Here is a 21,481-nt window from a genome sequence, read left to right as displayed (position 1 = left end):
AAGCAGGTAAAATTGTTGAATCAGGAATGCAATGACAATTATGGTTTGAATTTGACTCTTAGATGTAGTAATGACGCTGTTACGGCCTCTGATCTCTAGAAGGCGTCTGGCTAAATGATGTGACTGCAAAGAACTGATTAACACAGTCGCCCTCTAGTGGTAGTCAGTGCCAACATCAGTATGCTAGTATCAGTATGCAGCTGGTCAACAGGCATTTTGGCCCAGACCAACTGCAATCCTCTCAAATTATTACAGATCACTGCAGAGAGTACTCTGCAGTGATCTGTAATAATTTAAGGTCATTTCTTAATCATTTATTTATAAACAGCTAGTAAAGTACAAAAAAGATGAGAAGTGAGAGTCCAGTTGAAACAGATATTTGAAAGAAACCGGAGATATGAATTGTCTCTGAGTTTATTAAATGTATTAAAGCAGAAGCACTTTGCCTCTAAAGCGCTGAATGTATGGAACGTTACAAGAGTTAAAAAGGCAAAAAGATCAAAAACATATTTTTAATGCGTAAAACAATGTGAATAATTCTTATAATAATGAAGTGCTACTGTAAGCAAATGTTTTTATCATGTTATATATATATATATAAATAGATGGGATAGATGAATACACAGTATATGATATGATTATGTATATGTATATGATATGATTCTTAAAACAAACCTAAAACAACTGAGCTCGTGTGGCGCAGTAGACAGAGATAGTGATGGTGACCAGAAGGATAATACGGATGATCATGTAGAGGGAATAATTCTTGTCCTCAAATTCCATTGAGCCAACCACCCACACCCCTTTCCCAAACTTGATCTGTGGGAAACAAAAGAGTGGAAATCTTGTTATTTACACAAGCGCTGCACATTTTACCAAAGGTAAAGACGGGAAGATACTGGAGTAGGGATAGAACGTAACTTTCTGCTAAATTGGGAGCTTAAGGTTTTTGAAATGAAAAAAATAAATTAAACTGGGTACTTAAAGTTCACTCTCTTGATACTTCCATATTTTTAAATTTTCAGAGGACTGCCTTCATTTATGAAGTCACGTTAGAGCGTTGTAGCTTGTTAGAACTTTCAATGAAATAAAACAGTTGGACCATGTCCTCCATAACATTGTGTCATCCGTTTGTCTTTTTGTGGCCTGACCTTTACATCCACCTGTGTGGAGTGAGCACGAGGTGGGCTGGAAGGTGTTACCAGGAACAGCTTATCATCCTGAAGGAGGCGGACCACATACTGAACCTACGAAGGCTTGAGCCTCCTTTGCTGTCATGGCTTTGGAGAATCCCCGACCCTGCAGGAGGAAGAGTGAATCCAAGGCTCTAAGGGCAGTGACTGAAGTTAATTAGACAGATAATACAATGAGCACTGAAAACCTTATCAGCAGCACTTTATGAGTAATGTATGGGAATGGGTGTACTGTATGACAGCTATGAGCTGTTATACACCAAAAGTAAAGAAAAAGATAAATATTGTAAGCATCTATTGTAAAAAACTTTAAAATCCTCCAAAAGGTCTTTAATATTCAGTCCCCATCTTATCTTACTCACAGTACCTTATCACCTAAATAGAGAACTTCACTTTCAGACGCTGGCCTTCTTGTAGTTCCTAGGTTATTTAAAAGCAGAATGAGATGCAGAGCCTTCGGTTTTCAGGCCCTTCTCCTGTGGAACCAGCTCACCGTTTGGATTTGTTGGATTACGCTTAAAACTGTCCTGTTTGATAAAGCATATAGTTAGGGCTGAATCAGGTGACTCTGAATCCAGTCCATACTTATGCTGCAATAGGCATAGGCTGCTGGGTATTCCCATGATGCACTGAGTGTTTCTTCGTCACTCATTTTTTTTCACGCACTATATGTTTGTACACCTCTCTGGATTTTAGCCTGATTCTGCCAGAGGTTTCTTCCTGTTAAAAGAGTTTTTCTTCCCACTGTCGCCAAGTGCTTGCTCATAGAGGGTTTTCTGATGGTTGGGATTTTCTCTGTTATTTTTTCTCTATTATTTTCTATTATGACAGAAAAAACAAAATCAAAACAAATCATTGTACTAGAACTATATTAAAGCGACCTCATGGTTGTACTCACAGTAACGATAATCATGCTGTTCGCAGTGATGATCTTGTTTTGTAGATTATTGAAGCTGGGGTCAGGGTGGTAGAAAAAGGGCTTCAGCTCCTTCTCCCAGTTGTCCAGCTTGATGACTGTTTTCAAGTGCTGGTCTGCGGAGCCGTTTACTGTTGGAGACTGAAACTGGATGACTGTGGCGTTCTTCTCATGGGCAAACTGAGTATGTTGTGTAATAGAGGGACAGTAAATTGTGACAAAAGGACATAAAAAATACAAGCATGACATGTCATAAAGGAAATTACACCATAGAAAATATGCAGCAGCAATAAAAATAATAAAGCAAACTTTTCTGTTCTGATGTATGTTCTATATGTTAACGAGCCAAATGAGTAGTCACATAAATTGCATTTCTATTGTTATATGTCAGAAATTTGTAAGATTTTGATTACGACATTTAATACAACATTACAACATTCAATAGAAAGAGTAAGGACAAATCTAAGAAATTATGACTCTTAGAGGTGGATCAGTGCATTGACTCAGAGGAAGATGAGGAAAATGAACAGGAACCTCTGAAGATGACCAGTCACGTCCCTGGACCTTCATGATCGCAGTCTGGATTACGTCAAACCTGGTGCCAGTTACCACAATATTCCTCCCTCCACTAAAACGCACACAAACATATGTATTCACACCAAAAACACAGGAAAATGCATATTAAGGAATTGTACTCCTACCCACACAAAAATAAGAGCACAAGCACACAGAGAGAATTAAGGGAAGACAGGCAGGGTTCTTAAAATGCACGTGTGGTAATTTTAATGATTATCGTTCTAGTCAGTGTTTCTAATCATGTGGCAGAATTGTGATCAAAAACAATGTCAACTTAGAAGCTTTCTTATTTCTATTTTAAAGGACATATTCAAAAGCAAAACTCAGCCTGTGTCTTATTCTCTTATTTCTGTCCATTGAGACAGTAATCTCGAAACACTGAAGTTTAGAGATTTCAGAAATATGAACTCTGAAAATAACAATGTCAGTCACTGTAGGGAGAGTGAGCAAATTTTCGATCATACCTACTCTGTAAGACTGTATGTAGGTACAGAATGCATTTAGTACTTGGTCATATTATTCGTATTAGGAGATCAATAGTCTGAATGGATGAAAATAGGACAACAACATACACATTTATCCCCTGAACTTTCATCCTGCCCTGCAGGTAAAATGAAGGCAGTAAAAATACAACATGTAACAAACAGATAGAGTGAATGTCACAAACACCATGACTGCATACTGCTGTGTTAAACTGACCAGACAAAGCTTGCTTTGGGCTGGTGATCCTGCACAGTGGGGTTTTCAACAAACCGAAAGCTAGCCGGGATGCTTTTTGTGGTTCTCTTTCCATACTTCATTACGACGTCGAGAGGGTCAGAGGGCACTTTATCCACGCGGTATTCTCCTGTCCTGCAGGTGATATTTTCTCCAAAGTGCTCCCTGCCAAGACAAGGACATAGCTCAGTACTCTCTGGCTGAAGGAGTGGGGGTGGCACAAGGTCACTGTGCAGTGGAAGCCAACATGGCAGCAGGCTGACAGCTTGTTAAAATCTGTCTTTGCTGCTTCTCTTGCTCGTTATTTTTCCGTTACCTCTGCCTAAAATGTCACCGCGAATCGGTTTTGACAGAGCACTGGTGGTCACAACAGTACAGGAAAATTGTAAGAGAAAAAACTCCCTCCTCATTGTGACACTAAAGTTTAGGTCAATTCAATTTTTTGCTTCAAGAATATACACATATATTAAAAAAAATCAATTTATGGACTTCAAAATGTGCGCAAAGCAGAATTTGCATAGAATTAAATGTCTGAATAACAAGTAGCTCTATTAACTAAAGAGGCTGAATTGAAAAAGTTTGGTCTGAATGAGAATTATTGAAAAAAAGAAATCCTTACACACTGCAGTTCACCCCTCCGATGGTAACCTGGACATCTTCCTTACTGCCAGCATTCAGAAATAGTCCAGAGATTGTAATGAGGGTTCCCCCTGCTTTAGGACCTCTATTTGGCATCACCTCCTCAGGCATCGGGTCCTAATGAAGGGGAGAGGGTGTCACCAAATACCACCTTAATACACACTCATATTTCAAGTACACACTAACTACTGGCAGATGCTGGCACACACTAGAATAACACACACAGATACAGCTCCATGTCAGAAACATTGCTTCTCAGCCTGATCTAACCCGACCCACTCTTTCAGAAACATTCAGACACACAAACTCCCACAAGCACCACATCTGCCTCAATTTGCTGAGCAAACAGTTAGGAGGAGCACTCCCCTGTGGGGAAGCTTTAGCAGAGCCAGAGATATGAAAAGCCAGTTAAATAGCTACGCTGTAGCCTCTTAGAGTATTAAAGTGACAAAGGGAACTGCTGCACAGCATCTGGTTAAAGAGGAATGCCTGCACATTTTGACTTACTGTACAGTAAATTACCACAGCAATGTGCATCTAGGTGCCTAATTTACTGTTACATTTAGCATGTTTGGTCAGTCTTCTTAACTGTCATGCCCTTGGTATGTTTTGATAAGAGTTTCTCTGGAGCTAATAAATGGAAAACATAAAACAGTCCATAAAACAACAAAATCAGCTGAAAGCTTTTGGATGAGTTTAATTTCTCAATAAAAAGTTGTACAACTCAACAGATGACGTGCAGCTGAGGACAGTGTATACGTGTGTTTGTGAGTGTGTTTGTGTGTATATGCATTTACCCTGTAGGTGAAGGAAACAGAGGAGGTTCCTCTCTTCCCTCCATTCACCTCGATCTCAACCTGTCCCCAGTCAGCTTTATCAGCAGGTCCAATCTCACACACAACTCTGATCAGAACAACAGAAAAAATAAATAAATTAATAAATAAATAAAAATAAATGCTGGGACTTGACCTGGAAACTCAAAACTGGGTAAAGAATTATTTACTGTTTACATATTAAGGCAAGTTTCAACAGTTTTATGATGGTAATGTCCACTCTACTGCTAACAAGTCATATTTTTAAAATGACTTTTTTTGTAGTGAGAAACAGAATTTTACGTTTCCTCTGAGTCGTGGCAGCGTGAGAATGAAGCTTCACATTTTTAGAACAATGTCATGGAGAACGTTCACTTTTAGTGCACTGCAGATGTCCGGCTGTAGACGTGGAACACGTGAAATTTTGAAAAATATATTTTTATGTCAAATTCTATTGTTTTTTATATAATATATTAATATAATTTTTATAGCTCCTTTGAGATAACTATGATCAAAATTGCTAAGTATGCTATTTTAAAGATTTTTATCTTCCACTATTAAATATACACAGAATCACATTTGTTGGGGATATTCATGCTGAGGATCCATCAAGCACTACAACTCAGGAGTTCCTCTCTTTAAATTTATTGAACATGTTTGGGGCCCTACTCACACATACTTGGTCCTAACTTATGGTGTTATCTTTGACCATTTGCACATAAATTCATTTGTTTTCTTGTAACTCGTACTTGTTTTTTCATAACATTTTACTTAATAGGTTCTAGGTTTTGGGTTATATTTCTGGTGCTGTGTTGGTTTTCCTCCTTCTTATCAGACAGGATTTTCTCTATTAGGATGAGCAGGTTCATGTGTGGGGTTCCACAGGGTTCAGTCCAGGTCCACAGGGTTCATATTATATTATTTCCTTTCTTTGGCATCGTCCAATCTTTTACTGACATTTCTTATCATGTCTATGCAGATGACAGTCAGCTGTATGTGCCTTTTAGGTCTCATCATTTAGACAGGGTGTCCACCCTACACAACTATTGAACCTGGATTTGCCATTTAAGAGAACAAACTGGAAACACTGGAGAAGTCTGATTTTGTAATCTTTAGACCATCACTGACATAGTTAACAACTAAAACTCTTGTTTTAGTTTAGTAGATAAGGCAACAGTTAAAAAACTGCAGTCAGTTGTTTTTGTTTGTTCACATTCAGGTTCAACTGTTTAATTATTTGTTTGACTAAGCAGCTATGAGTGTAGCGTGATTTCTTCAGACAATTTCTCTGCTTCTGTCCCTGTCAGAAGACCCTCTCAATCAGCAGCCATGTGCAAGTGCTTGAGTGCCATTCAGTGGTGTAGTAGCAGCAGAAAGCAAATAAGTTCAGTACATTTATTTAAGTGCAGAACTTAAGTAAAATTTCCATGTACTTGTATTTTACTAAAGTGTTTCAATATTCTGCTGTTATACCTCACTATATTTTACATGCAAATATTATAGCTTTAATTTCACTTTAATCTGCGCCTTATGTTCCTATCCAGAAAATAACTTAAATATATTCAAATGATATGCTTAAAAACCAAAACATCATTAAAAGGCTGATTGGCCCACTCTTTATTTAGACTGACCCTGGCTTGAACGGTTATAAAAAGTTTACTGAACAATCAATCTGTAACGTGACTTTTTTACATTGTTGTCTTGCACATTTGTGACAAGAAAAGGAAAAAAAGTGAATACTTCTACTACTGACATTTCCCTCTGGAAACTGTGACTGTCTCTAAATCAAACTGTGTCTGGAGACTCAGATCAATACAGTTGTAGAATGAGCTAATTAAAACCTGTAGTCAGGTTATCCTGAGCAAAAGGAAAGTATTCCTAACACAGTTAAGTATACAACATTGGTTGGGTTACATGTCCTGTGCATAGTGCACAACTGCATGTGGGCAACTTTACCTTTTGGAGACGGAGTATTTTTCTGGCTCATGAATGCAGGGCTTCCCAGCCACCGTGATGCTTTTAATGTCTCCCTGATCGATGCCGAGGTTGGAACCGCTGATGGTGATGGAGATGCCTCCCAGCACGGGGCCGAAAAGAGGGCTGATCTGGATGTGGAGATGTAATAGGAGGGTGTTTATAGGAAGAAGGGATTGGAAATGGATTTAACCAGATTATTTGTGCAATAAGAACATACAAGAGATTTACACAGTCTGTTTAACCACTATTGAGCTGACTTAAGTATTTAATATTCAAGGCCAAGTGGAGGTATGATGTTTACTGCAACGTGTCCTTGATTATACGTGTGCTTCCTGCTATTATTATGTTATTATTATGTTATTATTATGGTATTGTTATGGTATTGGACACTGAAAGTTTAACCTGAACATGGGCACAAGTGTCTATGAATAATAAAACCATAAAGGTCAACACTGCAGACTCTCAACGTCTTCAGAAAATCTCACTGCAATTCTTTGTATAGTTGTTAAGTTGAATCTCAACAACATACAAAGTCATGGTGATTTATCTGCAGTATCTCTGTCTGTCAGGCTGCAGCCGGTTAGGTGATAGCCTCTGTCAGAATGATATAAACACAATTACTGATGGATTTTTATCAATGACAAAGAGGCACGAACAATTAGGTGAACAAACAAAGAATTGATCCGATCGACATGTGCTAAGGAACTGCGCCGCACACTCTCAAGGAGAAACACACTCCCAACTCCTCTGTGGAAGAAAAATACACGGCCAGTGAAGACCTCAGTCCAATCACCACAGTCAATGTGTTTTTACATCCAATCACAAGATTTTAAAGAAGGTACAGTTTCCATTTCAAAGGTAAACATGAAGTCATGACAGCACTGTGACGACTCACATTGGTGATCTCAGGGTCGGGACACTCGGTGTTGCTGGGGAGAGGATCGCAGAGCTTCTCATACACACACGCCAGCTTCTTGCTGCACCACACACACTTGTACTTTGGGTCGGCGTTCTTACAAAGACTACAGTCGTTCCTCTCAACGGCACAGTTGTACAGTGTGACTGTAGAGATAATAGTGAGGAAACAAAAACAATATTATGTTATTGTACATTCAAAGAGCATATTCTTGCATCCTCAATGAAAAATTGATGGACAATCTAATTTCAAGTGACTCCTGCAGTAACATACATTTATCTGAATCCTTCATGTACAAAGCTGTTAGATTGTGCAGTAATGTTTTGTAATTTTCAAGTGCAGATTAAAGGTAGCTTCCTTAAATCCAGCTGAAGCCCCACAGTGGGACTTGCCGTGTACACACAGGGCATTAAAATGAAATCTCCTCATTAATATGTGAAGACACACCGTTCACCGTGCTGTCCATCTTCTCGCCAGACTCCTTGTCCTTCACGTAGAACAGAACATTGGTCTCCGGTGACTTATCATAGAAAAACTAAGAAATTGGAAGAAAATGAATTATTAATACAGAATCCTGTGATTAATGGCACTTAAGCTCTTCTCTGCAAACAGTGTGGGCTGCTGCTCCCCCACGCCAAGGGAAAATAAGAAAGAAAAAAGAATATATACCCAGTCTGGCAGATTTTCAGCTACAGAAATCAATGTTAGAAAAGAACATAGCTGGAGGCTAAGCACTGTTTGAGCTTCCCAATCACAAAGTTCACAATGTGGAGATGGTGTTTAACTCTCCAGCGAGGGGAGCATGTCCATTAGAGGGAGCTAGAGAATATCAAAGGGAATGTGAAAAAAGGCTAAAGGTTGACTTCTTTTATAAATGTGGAACATAAATACAGCTGTTCACAAACAGAAAGTCTTCACACAGTTTTTTTGCTGCAGAATATATACATTCACTCTTTCAGTGTATTTCTAGGTTGTACTTTGAATACTAGGACCACAAACCAGTCACAGTGCAAAGACCTGTGTTGAGTGTGTTGCATCAAGACAAATGTCAAACGAGGGGTCATGCTCACATTGAAGCCACTGAATGTGTAGAATGGTCCCCCCTCAAACGAGACATCTTCTTCCTTTGTCATCAGCTCACTGCCAATGGTGAAATGATGACCCTGCAGAACCACACAAACAAACACAAAAATGCTGATGTGTATTCATGCTGATCATACTTTTACAGTACTGTTCTCTGATGCTCTTCTTTGTATAGAGCATGGAAACAATTGCAGTTTCTCTGATCCTACTCAAGTGTGTAAAATCAAATCAGCAACACTGAACATATACACACAACAACCAAAAGGGAAACAGCCCAGAAAGCTGTGTGATTACAAAACCTTCACACAGGGCTTACAAGTTTTGATTTTCACAGCTGTGAAAGATCAGCTGTCAAAACCTTGATTGATGAAACATGAATGGATCCCCGGGAACCTGCACCAATAAAGTCCATCAGAACTCACACATTCAAAGAAAATGATCAAGATGTATGTTGTGACAACTAAGTGAACTGTTACAGCTTATATTGCTGTCTGATAGTAAGAATTGGGATTTGTAATGTTATTCATGTGGAAAGATACTCTGCATAATCATGACAAAAACAAAAATACTGACGGTCCCCAGTGCCACCCCTTAACTTCCTTGATTTGCCTATGGTAAGTTTAAACATCCAAGGAGACGTCCGTCTTGAGTTATTGTATTCACAAGATTTTTTGAGTAATTCTGTTCACAAAGTTGGGTGTCCTCACACCTGTTCGCTACGGTTGAATGGTAAAAAGTAAGTTTTAAGCCCTCTTCCAACAGAAAACTCCAGCCTTAACCCTCTCAAGGCAGGCGTTGCCGATTTGCAACAGTTAAAAACTAACAACCTGATTACCCCACATACATATTTTATGGGTTTTTTTTTTACTCAGAAGTACCACTGCAGGACTTGGTTGTGCATTAGCAACAAAAAGTTTAATTTGAGCCTGAGAGGGTTAAAGGGGAACTATTATCATTACTTCAAATTCCAAAATCGAACTTTACCAGAGTAGCTTTGCATGATTCACAGACAAAATAATCCTTATTTATCTTATATTGGACTTTGGTGTGGCCCCCAAAGTTCATTCACTGTCTAAAGGAGCCATTTTTGCTTCCTTTCAATCTCTTTAAGTTAACTTTTTTTTTTTTTTTTGCAACATTTAAACAGTTGGTAAGAGTGCGGTATCATCACTTACAGATCACTAACAGATGCAAGAGTAGAAAAAACTGAAACAAGTTTGGCTCATTCTCCTTTCTTTTAGCCTAAAAATGAACCTGTTGTGTTTTTCCTTTTTTCTGTCAAAGGGATATCCACAAACAGAAAGAGAGTGTTTCTTTCCCTGGAACTCAGATGCATGTTGGGGGTGGAGTGGGGCCAGTTTACCTGGTAATGTTTCAGATTTATGCCTTCAAAGCTGATTCGAGTCTTGTAGCCCACAGGGATGAGCACAGGATCTGGATTCTCGAACCGAGGACAGTTTGCGCTCTGAAACAGAATGAAAACAAATTAGATACTTTAATAATTTACATTTTAAACATGCTAACCACTTAACGGACACCCTCATCTGTGGCGACAGATAACTATATCGCTGAAACATCCGCTGACTTGGAATCTGATATCCTCCACCCTGCAACGTTTGTCATGCAAGATGGTGGCAGCTGATAGTGGGATTTGTGTATTTATTAATTTTTCAGGAGGAGTTTGGACCACTCAGGCGGTGAATCACATGTAAAGTTTAGATGTGTCCTTTAAAACTTGTGGTATAGTCGTTCTCCACATCTATCACACACATACATGACAGAAAAGAGTCCTTGACCTGTCACTGAACTCACAGCTCTAGAAAGAACTAACCTGACGGTGCTTGATGATGTGGGAAACAACCACGCTGTTGTCCGCATCGCTGCAGGTGTGGTCCTGCATGTTCCACTGACATCCCCACTGACTGCTTACACATGACATGCACCTGAAAACACAGAAATATGGACCAACTTGGATAAGGAAATACTTTCACATGCACAATCAGGGTAGAGCATGCACACACAAAAGCACACACAAACAACATCTAAAACATGCAAACTCATAAGAGAGCGTCCGGCACAAAAATCTATGTTGCTGACAATGAAATGGATCTCTGCAACTTCACATAAGCAAAGCTCGTTCATCTCTGTGTGAAAAGAAATGCAGAAAAAAATGAGGGGGAAAAAACAGCCAGGATCGACTTTCTTTTTTTGATTAATGAAAAGGAAACTGAGGCAATTTCCTCGGCTTGGTAATAGAAGCAGGAGCGAAAATGCAAGAGGTGCATTCAAAACCACCATGCATCACAATTTACAAACAGAGCCTTGATCTCTCATCTGCTCATGCACGGTGATACATTTACATCAAGGTTGTCAGATGATGCTGTGTTCCATGTCACTGTGTATTTTCACTGAGTGACAGAGCAGAACTGAAAGATTAACAGCCTGACTCACGGTGTGTTTTCAGATTTCCTCACTGTGGCAGCACAGTTGTAGAACATGAATTCCCGCGTGGCCAACTCCACAGTCTCATTCACAAAGATCCTGATAGCCACGGCCACAAAGTCTGAAGATACAGTAAAACAGTGGTTAAAATGTGATACACTAGCTGTTTATGTGAATACAAGTTTTATCATATAAAAGATGTGAAGTATGCTTGTACATTTAAAGACAAAAAACAGAGCGATTAAATATTTTGATAAATCTCCTCAGAATCAGTTCAGTGATTATTTAACTGCCTGAACTGCATATTAGTGTATAAAAGCCAAAACTTGAGCTGTATTTAAAAAAAGTTCCATGTTTTGTTTTATAAAGGACTTTTTTTATGGGACTCACTTTGTTTTGGGCAAGATGTTTGCTGACTACTGATACAAAAAACTATAAACTGAAATAATAAAGCTTAAATTAGATTAGTGTGTTGATTTCGTGCAATTTTCTGGTGCAAATTTGTTGGACACTGTAAGTTCTTCAACAAAATGATGGAGAATTTGCCAGCTGACATTAACTTAACCTCATGTTTTTTTCAGCCCATTTCCCACCTTGGCCAGTTAGTAATGCAGCGTTAACCATCATGGAGAAGCACAGACATTAGACCTTAAAGACGACAGAAACATGGCAGGGTAATTAAAGAGACCATACCTTGGCCCTCAGGTGTTTTCGGTATAAGCCCAGGCTGGGGCAGATCACAGGAGACCTCACCAGAGTCTGACATGATGCCGTTACTCTGGAAAGACTCAATCTTGCATTGCAGACGGTCAGAGTGTCCAATGGTAGGGAGGGAGGGAATATTGATGTTCACCTGGACAGACAAAAACATACTGACTGGAAACTGTGGCTTCTTAGCCCGTAACATCTCACTGAATTTGTATCTCTGTGTAACCAAAGTTATAATAAAGAAACTGTTTCTCTTTTTAAAGAAAGAAACTGAGAAAGAGAAAGGAGTGACATGCTGCTGATGGGAATTCATGTGTGAGTCAGACGGGCAGGAACACAGAAGAAGTAAAAAATGGGGGAATAGGAAGAGGCTCTCCATCTTCAGACAATCAGCCATGCAGGTTATAATAAGACAGTTTGGATTTTTCTGGGTGGATCAATACAGAGCTGGAAGACCTAGAGCTCGAGGTCTTTGATTCCCAGTTTATTACTCAGTCTCTGCATGTAAGTGGAGTTAGGTACTGCAGAGAAAAGAGGGACAATAAAAGAGAACAAAGGAAGTCAGAGACAGTTTGAGTGAGGAACAAACAGAGCTGTACCTTGCCGGTCTTTCTGCAGGAAAGGTTTGAAGGAGAGAAGGATACAATCTTGACACACTGCTGCTTGGGGCTCCACAACCAGCCATTCTTCTCCTCTGCCCGTCGGCACTCAGACCTCCTGGTACACCTTCAGACGAAGGATGAGAAAATCCCATCAGCCTGAGCTGCACATGCCATGAATGCTTTCACAAAAAGTCAGTTTGTAAATAACAACTCAATGCCTACGTGACTTCCAGCAGGGTCTGTGCACAAAATAAAGATTTATGTATCAAAAAGAAAAACATGCAAGGTCCTCAATGGTAACTACATTAGTAGGGTCATTTTAACTTATATATATATATATATATATATATATATATATATATATATATATATATATATATATATATATATATATATAACCTTTAAGCAAAGTACTAAAAAAATACTCCTTTGTTCAAGCTTCCCAGCTGTGATCATCTAAGGTATTTGGTTAATAGGACATAATTTTAATGAAGCTATTCATATTATGTGATGATGCAAGAAATGAAACTGTTAAAGACAAAAACTGACTTTGCAATCAGACAAAATACACAGGAGCGATAAAAACATGTGACTTCTTTTTGATAAAATCAATCTAGCACTAAATGCAGCAAAGACTAAAATACATACTCTGAAGGAAATACAAACTAACATAGAGATGAACTGATATTGTGCACATAAACAGAAGTACAGGATATAATGCAACATCAAATTTGCACTGTAAATCACGCGGACTGAATTTTTTTCATAAATGAGAAGCAAACGAACTAAGCACTGCTTCAAATCATTTGGAGCAATTGAAGGAAAAGAAAAATTGCAGAATTATCCTATTCAAATGCTCAAATCATCGAATCGTTTGCCTGAGAAATGACTGAATTGATTAATTCTTTATGAAAAGTTGTTGATTCATATTCTGTCAATTGACTTATCAACTGATAAATAGATTTCAGCTCTAATACTAAATAGCATGCACAATGTTGCACAGTAAGAGCATCGGATATATCAGATAGTTCCAGAGGGACAGAGTTTGCTTCTTTTTCCTAGTCATGATCACATCCCTGTAAAACACATGATACATGCGCACTTTTCTACCCTCCAGACCCTGATAAATATAGACTGATGAGAGTAAATTGCACAGCCTGCCTTCGCCGTGTGGGGCTGACAAACAGCTTTAATTCCTTACGGCTGCACGGACAACAGGAGATGGAATATAAACACTGAGGGGTACTAAAAGTGTCTGCAATAAAACACTGAACAAATATCCTGCTGTGTTTTACAGATGGAATTGCATGTGTGGGTGTTTGTGTTAGTCTGTTGCTGTGTGCATGCATTTGTAAATGCATGCAAGAATGTACGTGTGTGTGTGTGTGTGTGTGTGTGTGTGTGTGTGTGTGTGTGTGTGTGTGTGTGTGTGTGTGAGATCCTTACCTGCCCTCCAAAACACACCAGCCACAGTAAGGGTCCCTCAGTCCCACGCATGATTGGCAGTCTTTCATTTCGAGGCACGTCTGCACTGGCACCTTGGTGATCTGGATTATTACAACGTGAAATATGATCAAAGGTGCACCTTACGGGAGACACTGGACAAAAATAACAAGTATTTAAAGTGTAGCTGTAAATGTTCCTTAGTATGTTGCAGGTGTGCAGAGTGGGAGCGAGTGGGGTCTCTCCTGTCTTCTCCCCATGTTTAATTACTTAGTTTATTCAACACAAAGCACTGAATGTTTACTGTAACCAGGGTGAAATTGTTTTCTTTTTTACATGTAAAAGCCAATCCATTAGATCTTATTTCAAGACATCAGTATTTTTCCGATAAAATCTGAATGTTTAACAGCATCAACATTAGAAACTCTTCCCCCTCTGCAGAAACAGATGTGAGTCAATATAATGAAAGCAAAACTTCTGAAATCGCAAACTTAAAAAAGCAATGGAGCAAATAATTTTGATTATTATATATTTATTTATTTTTTATAAAATGCTAATACTCGTGCTGTGATTGGTCAGCTGTGTGGATGTAAGAACAAAGCCATGATTCTGTATAGATCTGTTTATCTATTCTTAATGCAGCTAGCGTTGCTACTTTTGGTTGTGATCTGTGAAGTCCATGTCTTCCCTTCTAAAAATACCATCTCAATATTTAAATGGTATTGTATGTGCCCGCTCTCTAAGACAGTGAGCTTTCCTCTCCACATTAGACTGAGGCTGCTCAGCAGAGCTATTAACACTTTGTTTTATATTATAAGACATTTTGAAAGCAACATCTCTCATTTTAATCAAGGCAGCTTTCTACAGTGGCACCATACAGGCTTTTCTCCGTGCATAACCACAGCATAGTTTTTGGGTTTGGATCAATTTTTTTCTCTTTTAAATGAATACAGTCATTGTGGAGCTCAGTCTTAGCACCAGCAAGTACTCTGCCTGAATTTTAATGTATAATAAGTGTTAAATATACACACACACCCTTTTCTCTGTGGTAATGTAGAGGTGGCTCTGGCTTTGGTCAAGGAAAAGGTTCTTGTTGACCTTCTCTCCTATGTTGTTGCCAACATAGGAGTACGGCTCGTTGCCATATTCACCTGGTCTCAGGTGTACCTGGACAAAATAAACAAAAGACAAAAGGTAAGAGAAATTTGAGGTTTTAAATTCACTTGATATACCTTCCCTCAGATAAAAGTTTAAACTGAGGAAAAAAATATCCAACAAAAAAAACCACAAGAGAACTCAACCTTGAAGACCTCTCCGTTGGCGCTGCCCAAAAAGGCGATCGTGTGGTCATTCTCCACAGCAACAGTTACAGCAGTCAGATGGACCGACATGGTCAACGCTGCATCTGCCTTTAAGGCAAATGCTGGCTTGCTTGCCAGAGGCGAAAGCAAATGTTCTGCACCACACTTGAAGTTTCCCAATGCGTCCTTCTGTAAAGGGAAAGGATAACAAGAAGGGACGATCAGACATTGCTTGCTTTTCACTCCAATAACATTAACTGTCTTTGCAGTACTGTTCGTATCCTACTTAAACGTTATAACAGAGATGGGAAATGTGCTTTGAACACTCGACCATTTTAATCTACAATCTAAAATTGGCTTTGTTTTGACTGATCATTTCTTTGATTACAATAATGAATTAAAATAATGAATAAAAATTACAAGTAAGTATTTGCTTTAGAGTTGGAAGTCTGAGACGAGAACAATAGGAAAACTCGTGTTAACGATCACTTAACATGAAACTACTAATACATGCAAGTAAAAAATGTAAAATAACCAGTTAAGTTGGGCCATAACTAAAAAAGTCTTTGGCATATTAAAATTGTTCATGGAATACTTCAATTATTTCTGAGTAGGTACTGATCTCGGTATTAAGCTCAGTCTCTCTAAAGTAAATACCCTACAGCTGCAGACCCTATGGTGGGAGCTGGAGATGTGAAACAGCTAAAATATCAACCAGTGGTGCAGGGTAGCAGCGGTCTTGACATGTCAGAGGCAGCAAAGGGAAAATTTTAAAACATGAATAGACCGCCAAATTTGACAAGTGTATTTAGTACATGGAGAGAGGAGAGTGAGCCATATTAAAGTTCGGCCTATAACTTGAACAAAGGCGTAATTTTGGTGGTTTTATTTTTCTACACCACAAAGGCTGGTTCTAAATCAAACAATCAATAAGTGATTGAAGTTAAACTTTAAGCTTTAACTCAAGGCATTTTAGCAAATCTTTGCCAAAACTTCTTTGAGAATTTGAGCCATTTTTATACACAGTCCCCCTTTTTTAGAGGTTTAAAACCAACTGGATATTCGACTGACAAGTAGTTCCAGGTGAGGCCAGTTCCCTTGTTACTTCATGACAAATGAAGTGGACGTAATATTTGAAGGTGGTTTGAAGTGTCGAATTTACATTTTATAGCTTTTCTTTCTAATTGTAAATAAAAATCCCCAAATACATGTCAGTGCAAGTGAGATAGGCTAGCATTCAGCTGAAAAAATAAACCAGAATCTGGTGACCTGTCCACAGTGTACCCTGCCTCCCACCCTAAGACAGCTGGGATAGGCTCCAGACGCCCCTCACAACCCTGAAAAAGGATAAGCGGAAGCGAATAGATGGTTGGACAGAAATAATAAAAACTTCAGGAATAAAAAAAAATTAAAAATCTGGTACTTTCTTAGAAAATAAGGAATGAAATGGCCAGCTCAGCAACACATAAAGACCTGAGAAAAATTATTTCCATAGATAAGAAAAATGGCTTCATAACATCTAAGTCAAAAACACCCAGGGGTGGTAGACATATCACAACACCTCCATGAATGGGAATAGAACAAGGTTCAAACTATCGGTTACACTCAATAACAAGAGGATCAGATTAAACTTTGCCAAAGAAAATCTGAAAGAACCTTTACAGTTCTGAAATAAAAAAATCTTTGGATAGGTGAAACCAAGGGGGGCTCCTTTGCCTCCCTCCTGCTGTGTGCCCAGCCTGGAGGCTGCGGTCTGTGACCGGCTCCCGGTGCAGACAGCTCCCTGTTATAGTGTTTCCTCACTTGGCTCTTGCGAGCCCAGCCCAATTTTTACTCTTTAAGTGTGCGCGTGTGTGTGTGTGTGTGTGTGTGTGTGTGTGAGAGGGGGGGGATATGTGTGTATTCACATCATTTATGTTAATGAGAGTGTGGGGAGTGAGTTGGAGGGTGGGGTGGGCTGCTTTTAACTATGTAAAGCACTTTGTGCTACATTTTTTTTGTATGAAAAGTGTTTTATAAATAAAGATTGATTGATTGATTGAAGATAAACAGCATGTCTGTGAAGGTTCTCAGTCATCCATGTCATCGTAGTCTAAGGAGCTTGGAAAGAAAAGTGTCTGGACTTCTTTAAGTTGCTTGAAGACGTTTCACCTCTCATCCGAGAAGCTTCTTCAGTTCTAGGGTCAAATGGTGGAGAGTCCCAGATTTAAAGAGAAGTGAAAGAAGCCATCTATGTCCACTGTGGACAGCCATCTTTGAACAGAGGCGGTGGCTTACGACACCAACTGTCTGCTATCTATAATCAAGTTTTGAGATCCCTTCACGGCCACTTGCATCCTGGGCCATTTGACCTCAAGAAATCACATGATAGGGTGGGGCTAGGTTTCACAATGAGCTTATCCGAAACCTTGGCTGATTGGGACCTACACCCCTTTTTTTACACCTTGGCTTGTGTGATTAGGAAAAGAATATATTGTCCCTTTTGGGGGAATCCTCCCACAGGGCTTAAATCTGGAACTTTCCACCATTTGACCCTAGAACTGAAGGAGCTTCTCGGATGAGAGGTGAAATGTCTTCAAGCAACTTAAAGTCCAGACGCTTTTCTTTCCAACCTTCTTAGACCAAGATTAACAGCCTGAACCAGAATGATGGATAGAGAAAAATATGGAGGGGTGAGAAGCAGCTCATGATCAGATTGGGCATATATAGCTGCCACTGAAACTGGGTCACTACTGTCTGATTACTGTGACTGCTGATCGAAACAGAAACAGAAGGATGAAATGTGAAGTGTACAGGGCTATACTCTCTGCTTAGATTCAGACAAATGCTAAACAAAAAACCCCAAAAAATACTGAAGCCCCCTAATTAAAGTAGAAAGTCTGCACTTTAGCCACGTCTTGATTGTGTGATTTAAAATCCACTGTGGTGGTGTACAGAGACTACAAGAATTGTGTCTTTCACAAATTCTCATTGGACACTGTTGCATTGTAAAGGAAGTGTATGAGCCTTGTTTTTTAAGACTTGGTCAGATTACAAGTTATCCAGGGAACGAATTAAATGTTGAGATTTTATAATAAAAAGTGATAACTGCATTAAAGATTATAATTATACCAATCTGAGTTTTTCAAAACATTCTTTTAAATTAGAGTCAGCTGACAAAGAAGCACTTACAGAAATTTTTGAAGTGCATGCTGTGTAGGTTTGAGATGAGTAGGGTACGTCCACAGCAGGAACCCCAGAAATCTCCCCAGAGTCACTGTAGCATGCACTGATTATATCCATCAGCTGCTGATTGATGGAGTTCAGCGGGTACATGCAGAGAGCAGAGTCGCTTTCGTCGTCATCTGGATGAGCCACCATGAAGAGGACTTTTGTGAATGAGGTGACCGTCCCATAATTACCAGATTGAGACATGACCCGTGCCAGCTCTTTTCCTGGAAAAGTCACATATGCAGCTTGGACTTTGTTGTACCGGTTGTTTGTACCGCAGGTTAACTGGAGCTCTGTGTACGAATAGTAATGTTGGTCATTTTCACAAAGGGGAGACACAAAAGTCAAGTTTTTGTTATCTGTGCCATCGAGAGTCCGAGAAAAGAGGAAATACACAAAACCATCCTCTTTGAAGGCATGTTGGAAGTCGTGTAAGTACTTGAGGACAAAACCATCCTCTTTGAAGGCATGTTGGAAGTCGTGTAAGTACTTGAGGACAAATGGCGCCGTCTGTACCGCTGATGCCTCAATGATGTTCTCAAACACAACCCAGTCCTGGTAGTCCTCAAGGATTCGTGTGCTGATTCGTTTTGCACTGTCCAGGCTTCCATAGCCCTTTCCAACAAGGAACACTTTGAAGGTCCGGCCATTTTTTGTGTAGTTGGACATGACGCTCACCACGTTCACATTATCCTCTATGCTAGCCACGTAAGTCCTCTCTCCTTTGTTGTCATTGTAATACAACTCTTGTTCTACATTAGACAGGTTGAGGAGGGAACATATGCCTCTGTACCGACTGCCACATACTATTAGTGAACCATTGGATGGGTGGACCAGCAGAAGTTTGTTGCTGTTGGGCATGAGCACTGTGTCCTGACAGCCTGAAGCAGGAGGTGTACATGTTTTGGCATCTTTTTTTGGGCCCGTCTCAGTGCGGGCCTCCTTCTGGAGGGACGGGCTCAGCTGGAAGATATTGTTGACTGCTCCCAGGTAGATGCGACCAGTCTGTGGGTCCTGGACCACATTGTTAATCAGGGTTTCAGAGATGAATTCCACAGTGGGGATTTTTCCACTCCCCCCTTGGGCTTGAGAGACTGACAACCAGATTAGGAAGAAGAGGGTGGAGACCCAGCTTGCCATCTCTGGAAGGAACAAAAAAGAAGGTTTTACTATTAATGAAGTTAAATGGCACCTTAAATGTACATTAACTATCAAAAAATGACACATCAAAGAAGGGTTGCTGTGTGGTTAATATAACTGGACATATGTAAAGAACTGTACGTCAAAACAACCAGACATCTTTACATACAGGCCATTAGTTTGATGAACACTTAGAACACTCACATAGTGTCTGTATTTGAATCATCCACCATACCCGCTTCTGAATCAAAGCATGCTGCATATGCTGTTTTTGTTCTGTTGTACATATCTACATACTATTAAATCTGGTTCTTGTCATTCTTTTACTGAAAAGAGAGAACACGACTCAGTTAGTCAAAATATTTATAATTATTTTATTTAATCATCTTCTGGAAGAGAGAGACATGCACAGCCCAAAGCTATTTTGCAGATCTCTAGCATATAGTCCTTTACACGTCACACATAGTTTAGATAAAAACAACTACTTCTGTGTTACTTAGTTCTGCTTTTTCTGTCTGGTTTCCTGTTCTTTATTAATATGCCTCTGCAGCTCTTCCTTTATTTTTAGTCTGGCTGAGCACTTGGTTTGTGAGTCAAAGCTGGCCTTCCTTTATACAGGCCTTTATTATTAAAATACATAAAACACTATAATCAGAAAATAAGCACTAAGAACATATCCAGCATATGCTGGATACATATCCATTTCTTATTTATTTAATCATTTACTCCAACGTCTCTGCACCCTGCACAAAACCATTCTTAGTGGTTCCTTTAAACAGAAACAGGGTGGTGTATGAAAAAATTTAAGGAAAAAACATCTGAATTGTACATCAAAAGGACAGAAACAGAGGGAGACAAATATGTTACTTACTGAGTCTTTGTGCAAGCTGGTAGGTGTCTGTCCGTTGTCAGGGTGAGTTAGAGTGTGGATGATGAATGTGTGAATATCTCACCACAAAACCTCAACTCACAGTGTAAAAGCATGTCTGACATCCTCTCACAAATACTAATGAAGATGAGCTTACACTACTTTTTCTTCTTGGTCTGGATGAATAATATAATTTTTTAAACACAAGCTTCACTTATGAGAGATTTAAAACGTTGTGCACGCTCTATATTTTAATGCAAGAATGAGAATTGAAATATATAATTAAATAATATATAGTTAAATTGTTAATTTTTCATTGTCTCAATTTGTAACTTCAATTTCAAAGAAATTGATCGTTCAGTCCTTCTCTTTCATGCAACACATGTGCTGATTCCAGTGCTGATTATACCGAAATCATATATGATACTGAAGTGGGTAACACCAGTAAGAAGGTTCCTGGTTAGCTCAGCCCTTTTTGTGTGGCGTTTGCATGTTCTCTGCATATTTCTATTTCTTTATTTATACATCACTTTTAATTACAACAGTGGTGTAGCGACTTCCACAGTCGCTAGAGGCCGGGGATGGAGCCTGCCTATTTGCCCGACACGCTGTCAACTTTACGCAATAATGCGAGAGGTGGAATTGTTTTCTTGTTTATTAAAGTGCTTTGAGAGTTTACAGAGTAATGTGATCGGCTCCTGATTCAGACTCTTAAAACATCACAGGCTCTAATGCAACAACGGGAAACTCGTTGTGCAGCGGTCAACAAAAAACTACGGCTACCCAGCCCTCCTCTCTGTCAAAATCAAAACCAGTGAATGACAGACAGACTGACAACGCCCTCTTAATGTCACCTCTAGCACCCACGTGACTCCCGTTACGCATCACCATAGCAACCAAACAAATGAAAACCCAGTGATCAACAAAATTCAATACAT

General features: G+C 39.3%; 1 pseudogene across 1 annotated transcript; it reads right to left on the bottom strand.

Moving 5' to 3' along the window:
- Positions 1 to 378: 378 nt before the first annotated feature.
- Positions 379 to 19,675, bottom strand: LOC146704903 (plexin-B2-like; annotated as a pseudogene). The gene is made up of 20 exons (XR_014921231.1): positions 18,497 to 19,675; positions 15,326 to 15,514; positions 15,060 to 15,191; positions 14,028 to 14,128; positions 12,579 to 12,705; positions 11,965 to 12,124; positions 11,281 to 11,392; positions 10,661 to 10,772; positions 10,193 to 10,294; positions 8,817 to 8,909; positions 8,194 to 8,281; positions 7,726 to 7,892; positions 6,810 to 6,958; positions 4,839 to 4,944; positions 4,022 to 4,158; positions 3,385 to 3,567; positions 2,644 to 2,737; positions 2,092 to 2,289; positions 1,152 to 1,299; positions 379 to 819 (listed from the first exon to the last, which is right to left on the bottom strand). The product of XR_014921231.1 is annotated as a plexin-B2-like (transcript).
- Positions 19,676 to 21,481: the final 1,806 nt, after the last annotated feature.

The sequence above is a fragment of the Copadichromis virginalis genome, linkage group LG7 (genome assembly GCF_057382275.1).
Source record: "Copadichromis virginalis isolate Kocher_CV1m ecotype Utaka linkage group LG7, C_Virginalis_male_GT1.1, whole genome shotgun sequence".
NCBI classification, from domain to species: Eukaryota; Metazoa; Chordata; class Actinopteri; order Cichliformes; family Cichlidae; genus Copadichromis; species Copadichromis virginalis.
The sequence above is the reverse complement of the archived record's forward strand: the minus strand, read 5'-3'. Positions and strand labels throughout refer to the sequence as shown.